General features: G+C 44.9%; 1 pseudogene; it reads left to right on the forward strand.

The window, feature by feature from the left end:
• The first annotated feature begins 3,754 nt into the window (after window positions 1–3,754).
• Window positions 3,755–7,001, forward strand: LOC144455444 (protocadherin-23 pseudogene; annotated as a pseudogene).
• Window positions 7,002–12,890: the final 5,889 nt, after the last annotated feature.

The raw sequence follows: 12,890 nt of genomic DNA on the forward strand, positions 1-12,890 counted from the left end.
AGGATTCAAACTCAGGTCTTCCTGATTCCAAGGACCAGGCCACCTTATAGCCTCTGAACATTCTAGCTGAAAAGGGCCATAATAGTTGTTATACATGTAGTTAGAATGATGGGCCTAGAGTCAGGAAGACTTGAGATCAAACCAGATACTTATTAGCTGTGTGACCTTGGGCTAGTCACTTAAACTGTCCCTCAGAGAGGGGAAGTGACTCTTAAGGTCACATGGCTAGTTTGGTGGCAGACTATAACCTGGATGACCTGATTATCTCTTCTTTTCTTTTTTTGTTTTGTTTTGTTTTTGTTTTGGGTTTTTTTTAGGCAATTGGGGTTAAGTGACTTGCCCAGGGTCACACAGCTAGTAAGTGTCAAGTGTTTGGTCTGAGGCTGGATTTGAACACAGGTCCTCCTGACTTCAGGGCCGGTGCTCTATTCACTGAGCCACCTAGCTGCCCCCCTGATTACCATTTCTATGAGTCTTTCACTAAGCAGGGGTTCTTAAGGTTTGTGTGTGATGGAGCCCTTTGACAGTCTGATAAAGCATATGTACTCCTCAGAATAATGTTTTTAAATGCACAAAATAAAGTATGTAGGATTACAAAAGGAAATCAATTATACTGAAATGAAATCATCAAATATATATATATATATGTATATGAATGTATATTTATGTATGTGTGTATATATGTACACATATGTACATATATATGTATATGTGTGTGTGTGTGTGTATTTCATGGACTTCAGCTTAAGATCTCAGTAAACTGTAACTTCCTAAACTGTGGTTGAAGGACCCATGAGGGAATTTAGAGTTAATACAAGGGGGCTGAGAAGCTATATGTGAATCAAATGATGTTTAGATCTTTACTGAGTTCCTACAAAATATGCACTGAGACTCATAATAAGCAAATATGCCTTCTGTAGACCAACTAAATGTCTTGTACATTTATGTATCACTATTTTTCACATGCATGTAGACATTGTGATGAATAAGATGTATTTAAAAGTATTATTGAAGTTAGACTAGCTTTATGGTATGGTATGCTTTCTTAATCAATGGATATTCAATAGTATATCCCTTACATGGAGGTTGACAAATTTTTTATTTTACGTTAAAAAAGGGTCTTCGTTCTCAAGGGCTAGGAAGCCACTGCACTATCACACAGTCTCAGCCATGGGACCAGCATTATTCTATAGCAAAGCCACATCAGAATATTAAAGAGATACAAAAATAACCTCACTGAATATAATTCACTGTGTTGTGAAATTCTGCTTGATTTAAATGTGTGTTCCTGATGGCAAGATTCCAGTGTTTCAAACCAGATAAAAGAAGTTCACATTTCCACATCAGCTTTCTAACAATATTTTTGAGATAAAATGCATATGTATATATAAACACATACATATATTTATACATACACATGTGTATATGTTTTTCTAAACATAACATACATATAAATATATATAAACACATGTATGCATCATATTTGGACCAGACTAGTGATTTCATAGGCATAGGGGACATCTGGTGAGGAACTCTACCAATGAATACTCTTATAGATGTGAGGCTTGAACCCAAACCAGCCTTTATCCTCTATGCCAGGCTGCAGCTCAAATGCAAATATTATTAGTTTCATTTTACAGCTGAAGAAACTAAGGCTTAAATGGGCAAATTGTCTTGCCCAATGTTATAGAGCAGACAAATGTGAAAAGCAACTTCAGTTTCTAGGACTTCTGGCTCCATTATATCAGGACGGTCACTCACAATTATATACCTTCCTTTATATTTACCATTTCTAAGTTATATAGTACACTTTCTTTGGTGCAACCCTTACGCACAAAACAAGTTTGGTGATACCAGTATATTACACAGATTTCATTATTACTGCTGGTTGTAATAGCCAAATACATTTCATTTCTCTGGGCTGAAAGAAAAGAAATGGCTCTTGGAAGTGATTCCTTCTCTTCCCCTCGTTCACATGTATAGGAATCATTTCATAGAAATGGATAATCATTCATTCCATAAAAGATTCCCAGCCTTTATCTGGCATCCCTGTTCTAGGACACTTGTCCACAGCTCTGTTGTGAGCCCTCTTTTGTTTTTTCTCTATAATCTCTCATTTTCTCACTTGGTGATCTCATCCCATTGTTTCAATGACTATCTGTGTAGATGATTCAGTGATCTATTTGCCCTTCCATGATTGGTTTTCTGAGCTCCAGTCCTGCAACACCAACTCTTTGTCAGATTTGATGTCCCATTTGTCAAACTCAACATGGCTAAAGCAGCATTCATTATCTTCCATCCAAGTCCTCTCCTCTTCTGAACTTCCCTATTAATTTGGAGCACTATCTTCCTTTCAATCAGCCAGGCTTGAAATGTCACCACCACCACCACTCCCCCCTAAACTTAATCAATTGCCATTTCTTGTAATTCTTTCTCTAAGACCTCTCATATCTCTATCTATCTCTATCTATCTATCTATCTATCTATCTATCTATCTATCTATCTATCTATCTGTCTGTCTGTCTGTCTGTCTGTCTGTCTGTCTGTCTGTCTGTCTGTCTATCTATCTATCTATCTATCTATCTATCTATCTATCTATCTAAATTCTCTCCACTCAGCCTTTATCATTTCTTACCTGCAATATTTTAATAACCCTTTCATTGGTCTCCCTCAAGTCTTTTACCATTCCAAATCATCCACTAAATTGTCAAAGTGATTTTACTAGAGTGTGATTCATTCTGCAGGATCTTCCTATTAACCCCAAGATCAAATATAAAGTCATTTGTTTGGTATTTACAGCTCTTTGCCACCTGGTCCCTTTCTATCTTTCCAAGGCTTCTTAGACCTTCCTCTACTCCTGATCCAGGCTCTCTGATCTAGTAGCTGTTCCTAGAAGGGCACACTCCATTTCCCTCTGTGCTTCTGCACTGGCTATTCCTCGTGTCTGGAATGGAAGATTCCTTGGCTTCCTTTAAGACTTAGCTCAAATGCCTCCATGAGACCTTTCCTGGTCTGTTCAACTACTAGTGCCATTTACATTTCATCTACTTTTTGTATTGTATGTTCTGATTTATGTATGTTGTCTCTTTTAGTAGAATGTAAGCTTGTCAAGGGCGGGGACTGTTTCTGCTTTTTCTTTGTCTCCCCAGCCTTAGCGCTTAGCTCAGCCCTGGTATATAGTATGGATTAATCCATGTTTATTGTTTGATTGTTTCACTTGTCAATCCTTACTCTGTGGATGCCTGAAGGGACAGAGCAGTGCTCCCATTATGCTTCAGCTCAGGCTCAGCTAGATTCTCAAAATGTAGAGGTGTGTGTGTAAGGGTTATGGTTCGCAGGAAAACTTTCGCCTCAGAGAAAGGGGCCCTAGCTGGTGCCTCAGTAGGGAAGTGATGCTCTCAGTATTGCATATATTTTGGGGAGTTCCAGATGCTATATATCTCCCTAAATCAACACGTTAGCAATTTTGTAGCTGGTCCTGCAATGAATGAATAACAAGAGCCCCCAGACTTTCTCCTTTGACATTCCTGGTGGTAGAGTGAGTGGGGGCTGCTCAGCAAGAAACTCACACATTGCTAAGTAGTAGCGCGGCATAATAAACTGTGGTTTACACCCATGTGTTTCACAGACTTCTCGGTTTCTTGGAGGCTTTTCCTAGGAGGACCGCCCTGCCCTCCCCCCACCCCTTCTCTGTAATAATCCTCGCACCAGCTGTGCTGCTATTCCTTCAACTCCATCTGTCCTTCCGCTGAGGACAAGTCTATCTATCTATCTCACCAAATGCAGAACACAAGTTTGGCTATCCAAAATGATTAGAGCCCCCAACCCCCTTCCCCTTTCCGGAGACAAGCGCCCTGTGTTTTCCAGGGGAGAAGGCTGCTCCCCACGGTTCTAAATCACTGCTTTGCACGCGAGGCTGCCTGCCCTAGCCCTAACCCTTCTATCCCTCGTCCAATTCTCTTGATTCTCCCGGGGCTGCCTTCCCTCTTCCCTTTCCTGGTCTAACCCTAGCACTTTGCCTCTAACGGGAGTCTAGCGGCCAGACACAGCAGGGGAATCGTGCCCTGCGGCAGTGCCGCGGCTCTCTGGGTTGGAGTTTGCCCTTGTCTGAGCGAAGTCACATGGTGAGGAGGGGTAAACGGCAGAGGAGGGGGCGCGGCACTCTTCGCTCTCCTTGCTGCGGAGGAGAGACGCAGCTCTGCGAGCAGGAGGAGCAGAAGCGGCCGCAGGCACGGCTAGGGAGCTGTCCCTCCCCGCCCACCAACCCTTCACTCACACACTTGTTATTCACCGCACCAACTTTCTCCCTCCCCTTTTCTCCTCCTCCTCTCCCTCCCCGCGTGTGCGCGCGGCTAAAATGATTTCCTCCTTTTCTGGCAAAAGAAATAATGCACCTGACTTTACCAGGGGGAAACAACCAGCCGAGCAGAACAAGGAACAGATGTAAAAGGAATAACGGCAGAGGGAGAAACCGAGATGAGATGGATCTAAGAAAATCCAGAGGATGAAGCCCGGAGAGGAGGGCAGAGGCGGCAGCAGCAGAAGCAGCAGCTTTCTAGTCTTTCATATGCTCTAGGCAGAGGAAGACTTTGCCAGTTGCAAAGTGCAGCCCTGAGAACTCAGAACTGCTGTTTGTCTATTTGCTAAACAAACTCTTTCTTCCTTGGCTGAAACGCCGGTTCCTGAAGGAGGCTCCCTGTAGAGGCACTTGGCTCTTCCTACAGCTACGAAGATAAACAGCAGTTTTCCAAAGAGCGTATGAACTGAGGTGAGCAGAGGGGGAAGAAATGAACCCCGCTGGGAGAAGGAGGTGCAAGGCGCTGCAACAGCAGGAAATCCCGACCGGGCAACGCCTGATGTTCCCCAGGAGAAGGGAGACGTGCCGAGGATTGCAATGGGGTGCTCTGGCTAGGGAGCAGCTCCCGCTCCGCGCGGAGAGAGGAAGCCAGAAGCGGAGACGCGGCTGCAGCGGTGGACAGCTGTGCACTCTGGCTGCCCGGCTGCGCTACCTGCTGGGGCTCTTTCTCTACATGTGGCTGTGGACTGCCTCCGGCTCGTCCGCTCAGGTGTACAACCTCAGCCTAGCGGTGGACGAAGGGCTCCCCCCGGATACTCTGGTTGGGGATATCCGTGCCGGGCTGCCCGGTGAGCAGCAGGGGGTGGGAGACGGCTTCTTCCTGTCTGAGGACTCGGGCGACTCCCCGCTGCTGGACGACTTTCACGTGGACACCGACACGGGCATCATCCGCACCGCACGGAGCCTGGACCGTGAGCGGCGGGACCGCTACAGCTTCGTGGCGGCCACGCTGCTGGGAGCCGTGGTGCAGGTGGACATTACAGTAAACGACGTGAACGATCACTCACCCTGTTTTCCAAGTGACTCCCTGCAACTAGACGTCTCCGAGCTCAGCCCCCCCGGGCACAGCATTCCGCCTGCCCGGGGCCCGGGACCCAGACGCGGGGCTTTTTAGCACCCAGGGTTATACCCTGCTGCAGCCTCCCGAACTCGCCAAGAACACCGAGGGACACTTCTTCCAGCTGCGCTACGGAGGCCCGGGGCAGCAGATTTCCTCGTCGGGCTCCTCCTCCTTTTCCTCCTCACCCCTGGAGCCTCTGGACCTCGTACTGGTGCGGCGTCTGGACCGTGAGGCTGCTTCTGCTCACAAACTGATGATAGAGGCATGGGACGGTGGTAGCCCTCGGCTCACTGGCCGCCTGCAAGTGGAGGTACGCGTACTGGACGAGAACGACAACCCGCCGGTCTTTAACCAGAGTGAATACCGGGCCACTGTGCGCGAAGACGCTCCTCCGGGCACGCTGGTCTGTCGGGTGCACGCCACAGACCTTGATTTGGGGCCCAATGGAGAAGTGCGCTACAGCCTCCGCGCCAGGCAGCCTTCCGCGGGCGGGTCCGACAGCGATGGGGCTTACTTCTCTGTGGAGGAGCTGAGTGGCTTGGTGCGAGTGCGCCGGCCTCTGGACAGAGAGTCCCAGTCCTGGCACCAGCTGGTTGTGGAAGCCCGGGACGGAGGCGCGGAACCTGAGGCCGCCAGCGTTCTGGTATCCATCGCAGTGCTGGATGTGAACGACAACCGGCCCACCATTCACTTGCTCTTTCTAACTGAAGGCGGCGGAGCTCAGGTGTCAGAGGGCGCCAGGCGCGGCGATTATGTAGCCCGTGTCTCCGTCTCTGACTTGGATGGGGACCCTGACGAGAAGGAAGCCACCGAGGTTGTAGTGGGTAGAGAAGGTGGTAGCTCAGGCATCACACTATCTTTGGAGGGCGGCATGGGCTCCTTCGCTCTGCGCCCGGGAGGCTCCCGGGATGTGTTCTTCCTCTGCGTGGAGGGGTCCCTAGACCGGGAAAGCCGCAGCCAGTACGAGCTGCTACTGGTGGCCACGGACTCAGGGTTCCCGCCCCTTACCACCCAGGAGACCCTCTTGCTTCGGGTCACCGACGTCAACGACCAGGTACCTCGTTTCAGTCAGGAGCGCTATTATGCCTCCGTGTCTGAGGCCGCGGCGCCCGGCACTGCAGTGCTCCGTCTCAGCGCAACTGACAGAGACGAACCAGGCACTGACCAGGCCAGGGTGCGCTATGTCCTAACCCAGGTCCAGCCCCCGAACGACTGCAGCCCTGAAGACTCAGCGCTTGGAGCAAGATGCCCTTCTCTGGCCTTTGCTGTGGACCCAGAGAGCGGAGTGGTAAGCACTACCCGACCTTGGACCGGGAGGTCCAGGAGGCGGTGGAGCTGCAAGTGGTGGCCCAGGACCTCGGCCAGCCTCCGCTCTCCTCCACCTGCTGGGTGAGTGTGACTGTGGAGGATGTGAACGACAACGAGCCGGTCTTCCAGCGACAGGTGTACAATGCCAGCGTAGCTGAACATGCCCCTTTGGGGCACTGCTTTCTGCAGGTGAGGGCAGGGGTATCTGGAGATCCATGGTGGGAAGGGTCAGGGGAGGTTTTCAAAGGGATCCTTAGTAGTATAGTGGAAACTTAAATGACCTAAAAAGCAAAAGAAGACCTAGGTTCCTGTTTGACTGGAGGGAAATCAATGAACTTCTCTGGCTTTGGAGTTAATTCGATTTGTAAAAATCACAGGCTTGGCTGTAGTATTGGGGAAAAGAGCAATGGGCCAGGAATCAGAAAAGCTGTGTTTGGTTCTCTAGATCTGTGTGATCTTGGGCAAGTCACTTTACTTATTTGGGCCTCAGTTTCCCCATTTACAAAACAAGGAGGCTGAATTAGGTAAACTCTAAAGTCTTCCAGTTCTAAAGTTTTAGCATCTGGAAGCAGTTACTCTGTTGGTTGAAGGATTTCCCCCCCCTTTATTCTATGGCTATTCACTCAAACTAGTTTAGGAAAACAAGACAAAATAAAATCTGCTGAGTCCAAGTGATCACTGGAATACGGGTAGTGCCTCATTTACTTGGGCACCATTAGGCAATTAAGTATTGCATGTGTATTTTCTAGATAACTGATGCTTTATCCCTTTAAGCTCTCAATTAAAAAAAATATTTGAGTGAAACTCTTTCTGGAGCATTTCACACTTCCCTGTCTTCTTAAGGCAAGAAATACTGAAACTAACAACTAACAACTTTTCTTGATGATTCAGGCCTATCATTATGAACATCATTTGTTCTATTGAAATGCCCTTAGGGGATGTAGGGCTGTATATTACTGCTGTGCTTTTAAAAATTCTATCTGCTTTTTATAGTTTTTTTTTCCTCTCTCAAATTCAAGCTGTCAGCATGATGACAGCTGTCATTTCCAGCTGTACACACCGCTTTTCATGACTTCTAATTTGGTTGCAGCAGGGAAACCTACTCAATCAATGGGATCATTAGAACTAGGAGTAGAGTAAAAGTAAATAAGGCACGAGGAGCCCTCTTATGTACTAGCTACAAACATAAAGATACCCCTTTATGCATACTTTTTTTTTTGGTTTCCCATCTGTGTTCCGGACAGCTAGAAGATGACAAATAAGGGACTTAAGAGGAGGGAAGGGTCAATGTATTTTGCAAAGTGGTTTAAAGACCAGTTCTGTGAATGTGCCATTGTCTTTATTCTTTTAAAACAGTAAATACAGCAATATTCTTTATTCTTTTCATTATTCCCCACCCAAAAGCTATTTGTTTTAGGGGTATACTGTTCCCAGAGGTGACTTTTAAGGGTCATTTAAGGCCTCTTCTAACTCAAAGACCATGGACCATCATCAGATGGACATGACATGAGGACATGACATGAGGCCCAGAGAGATGAAGTTACTTGTGTAAGGTCATTTGGATGAGTATCAGAGCCAGGATTTGAACACAGGTCCTCACACACTAAATCTAAGGCTCTTTCTACTTAGAACTGGTACCAGGAGACTGTGATTCCTTTTTTTTTTATATTAATTAATCACCTGAGGATATTGTTTTTGTTCAGTTGTTTCAGTCATGTCTGACTCTTTGTGACCCCATTTGGAGTTTTCTTGGCAAAAATATTTGGAATGGTTTGTGATTTCCTTCTCCAGCTCATTTTACAGATGAAGACAATGAGGCAAAAGTTACATGATTTGCCCAAGGTCATGCAACTAGTTAGTGTCTGAGGCTGTATTGGAACTTGGGAAGATGAGACTTCCTGACCTCTAGCCTAGTGGTCTATACAGTGTGCCATCTAGTTGCCCTTGGTGTGAATTATTATAGCTTGGTTCTTCTGCTCCATTGGACAGATAAAGATTCAGACTTAGGGTTATTTTGATTAGAACTTGTTTGATCTTCAGCATTTTATGCTCTATGCAAGGTTCTCCAAAAAGGCCTACTGGGACTCAACGACAGGACTTTAAACCATGTAGTTCTCCACCAATAATTACTAACTAAATCTTCCTAAAGGAGATAGGAGGGACTGGGATGGACACCAGTAGCTCCAAGTTCAGCACGTTGGAAACATAGAAGTCCCTACTTGCTGGGTGAGCCCGGGTCATGTGCTGTTCAAATTACATGGTGTAGTTTATCTGAAGTCAGTGCTTCACTGACTGAGGCTGAGGTTTCTGGAGCCCTGACTCTATGACCATGAGGGGATGCACCTTCAACTGCTTTTATGGGCACCTCCACCTTTCTCTCCTCTGAGGCATGGAATTCAAGGCAGTGCGACGTGGTAAATCACTAGACCAGGAGGTAGGGGAGATGCCACCCCACTGGTAGTCATATAACCTTTCTTAATCTCTGTTTCTTCATGTGCAAAATGGGGATATGGATGTCTGCCCCACCTCCCTCACAGGGTGGCTAAACTAATCGCTGTCCAGGTACTTTGACAATTAAAGAGTGATTCAGAAATCCAAGGAACTATCAAAAAGTTTAAAAAAGTAACTTATCCTCTGGAACACTGACCCTTTTTTTTTTTTCCTAGCCCAGTGTTAGGCAACAAAGGAGGGACTCAGTGAATCCTTGTTGGTTAGTAGGGGTAGGGCCAGATCACACCTGAAGTTTCTTTCAACTTGAGATTCTGTGGTTATAGGATTGATTTGGAAAATTTTGGGGGCTTTGTTTTTGGTGGAGAGGTATGAGCTTCCTTTTATTGCAGGTAGAGACTGCAGTATTCTTACCTTGTGTTTATTTTTCTTTTGAAAATTAATTTTTTTCAATAACAAAACTTAATTTTCTTTCTCTTCTCCCTACAGTTTTCCTCCAGGTGAAAACCAAAAATAGGCATAGCCAAGCAAAACAAATTGCTGCATTGGTTCTGTCCAAAAACTAGATGTCTAATTCTAAACCTGAGTCTATCACCTCTCTGTCAGAAGGTGAAGCTTGTGCTTCCAACAAGCTGTCAAATTAAATTTTGTAAGGAGAGGGAACATGGAAAACAGAAAGGCTGGCCTTGGAAAGCTTGGGCTGAAGTCTCACCTCCTCCACCTACTAGTTGTGGGACCATGGGCAAGTGACTTAGCTTCTCAGTGCCCCAGGCAACTTTCTATGATTCTAAAATATAGATGTGAGCCTTCAAGAATTTCCCTAATGATGAGATCATAGATCAAGGGCCCCAACCTCTCCCTATAAAGTTCAGGATTGAATTAAAGACTACTCTCCCAAGAGCACCTAAGTAATGGCTTTTAAGACATTAAATTCGGGCAGCTAGGAGGTGCAGTGGATAGAGCTCAGGCCTTGGAGTCAGAAGGACCTGAGTTCAAATGTAGTCTCAGACACATGACACTAGCTGTGTGACCCTGGGCAAGTCACTTAAGCCCAATTGCCTCACCAAAAAGCAAACAAAAAAACTCTATTAAAATCCATTTTTTTTCAATAACAAGCATTAATTTTCTCTCCCTCCCACCTTCCCCCATGCAAGTAGGGGAAAAAAGAGAAAAAAAACAAAACCTTTTCAACAAATATGCATAATCAAGTAAAACAAACATCCATGTACAAAAAAAATGTATCACTTGCTTTGCATTTTATGTCTCTTTCCTCTCTGTTAGGGAGTGGGCACCACTCTGTATCACTGGCCCTCTAGAATCATGGTTGGTCACTGGTATTGATCAAAGGTATTTTGCCTTTTAAAATTGTTCATTTTTACAATGGTGTTATTATACACATTGTTCTCCTGGTTCTGTTCAATTCAGATAGCATCAGTTGATAATGTCTTCCCAGATTTCTCTAAAACTTTCCCTTTTGTCATTTAGTGTGAAAATAGTATTCCATTAGATTCATATAGTTTACTTAGCCATTCCCCAGTTGCTGGAATCCCCTTAGTTTCAGTCTTTTGACACCACAGAAAGAGCACATATAATTATTTTTGTACTAATGCGTCCTTTTCTTCTTTCTTTGATCTTAGTTGATACCTTTTAAACCTACTAACTTGGGGAATGCATAGAGCTGGTCATCTGGGCCCAGAGAATATGTGTTGTTTACCTCTTCTGAGATATAGAAAACAAGAAATACCATTCAAAACTGGACTTAGTAGGAAGTCCTCTGGAGGACAAAGGTCTTCCTTGAGGCCACATGTGGCCCTCTAGGTCCTCAAGTGTGGATTTGTTCTGTGAAGTTTGGATTCAGTCAAAGGGCCACATGTGGCCTTGAGACTGCAGGTAGCCCACCCCTGCTCTAGAGTATAGATGTATTTTTTTTTTTAGGCAAATGGGGCTAAGTGACTTGCCCAGGGTCACACAGCTAGCAAGTGTCAAGTGTTTGGTCTGAGGCTGGACTTGAACTCAGGTCCTCCTGACTCCAGGTCTGGTGCTCTATCCACTGCACCACCTAGCTACCCCTATGGATGCATTTTCTAAGATTTCTATAAGTGAAAAGAGGGCACATAAATTTAGAAATAATACCCCAGGGAAGGAAATTAATTTGATTAATGTTAATTTAATAATTTATTTAATTATTTAACTAAATTAATTAAATTAATTTAAAATGCCAAAAGAAATTATTCTTCATCCAAAATTAGGTGACTCCAAACTTTCTAAATTCTACTATCAAGCTAACAGTTCTACTATCTAGCTACAGTTCTTGTGGTCTACTACTTCCCATCCTAATTTTCCTTAATCCAGAAAGCTCTGGTTCCCTCTTGACCAGGGTCACACAGTAGAAAGAACAGTGAATTGGAATAAAGAGTTATGGTTTCAGATCCCACTCCTTTCACTTCCTACCTGTTTGATCTTGGCCAACTTATTCAGTCTTTCAAGGCCTCATCTGTTACAAGAGAGTTGGACTAAATGGCCCTAAAAAGGGACTAAATGAAGTCCCTTATATTATAGTTCCAAGTGAAAATGGTGTCTTCCTTCATAAAATAGTTTTGTGATTCACTTGATGTGTGTAGCCTGGATTGAGCCTGTTCTATCCTTTCAGGATGACTGAGTCAACAAGGAAAATTATGTTATTGAATGATTGGGTTTTGGGGGGTCCACACATGTCTAAGTGATTGCTTGGCTAGCCATGTGTACAAGGATGATAATGTACTGAATGGTTCCTATTACCTGAAAAAAAAAAAAGAATACTTGAGCCTGAAGCACAAAAAACTATCTTTCCTTATAGGACTGGAAGTCCAAGACAGCCACATGAAATAACTAATTCTCTAAGCAGTTCAGAAAAGTGTCCTGATTCTTCATTGCTATTTTGACTAGTCTGAGATTCAGGAATCCACACCTTAAAATAATCGTGTGAGTTTCAACCCCAGTTCCACAAGGAAGATGATACAAAGGGACAGCCAGTTTGACATCTCCCCTAAAATGAGTGGAGTTTGGTGTGGAAACTGCCTTTCTTTGTAACTCTGAGGAATGCTTTCTGATGCTCCTGGTAACTTAATATTCAGATCCTTTTAGTATGATAGGAAGGTGAGCTGGATTAGCCATTTGTCATTGTAATGCCTATCTTTTGCTAATCACCTTCATCTTCAAGAGAAAGTAAATGTGCTCAATCTAATTTAAGATCGGTAAGCACCCTGCTGCAGCTCCACCAGCATATGTTACTGGGCCTTACTGGAGGACAATGCAGAATTCTTGTCAAAAGTGTGTGTGCCCTGTGAGGTTTGAGGGGGAAGGTCATTGTCAGCATAGGCAGGTAAGAGAGGCCTTCGTGAAAGAAGTGGCATAGCATGATAGGAACTGTTTTAGAAGAAGACTGTAAAAAGCCTCAAAGTAAACAGTCCTTGCCCTGGAGGAACTGATTTTCTTCTGGCTGTGGGAGTGGGGAAGGAGAAATACACGAATGCATTGTGCACATTTGCTATGTACACAATAAATGAATATGAAATCTGCACAATACAGAATAACATTGTGTGGTTTGTCCTTCTTTCTTGAAGAGCTCCATGACTTGTGAGTGAATTGGATCGGGACAATTAGAGATGGTCCAGACAAAGTAATATGAGAGAAGCAGGAAGCAATGACTGTGCTATGGAGGGAGCATCCAGAAAGGCC

The sequence above is a fragment of the Phascolarctos cinereus genome, unplaced genomic scaffold (assembly GCF_003287225.1).
Source record: "Phascolarctos cinereus isolate Bilbo 61053 unplaced genomic scaffold, phaCin_HiC Scaffold_9;HRSCAF=440, whole genome shotgun sequence".
NCBI classification, from domain to species: Eukaryota; Metazoa; Chordata; class Mammalia; order Diprotodontia; family Phascolarctidae; genus Phascolarctos; species Phascolarctos cinereus.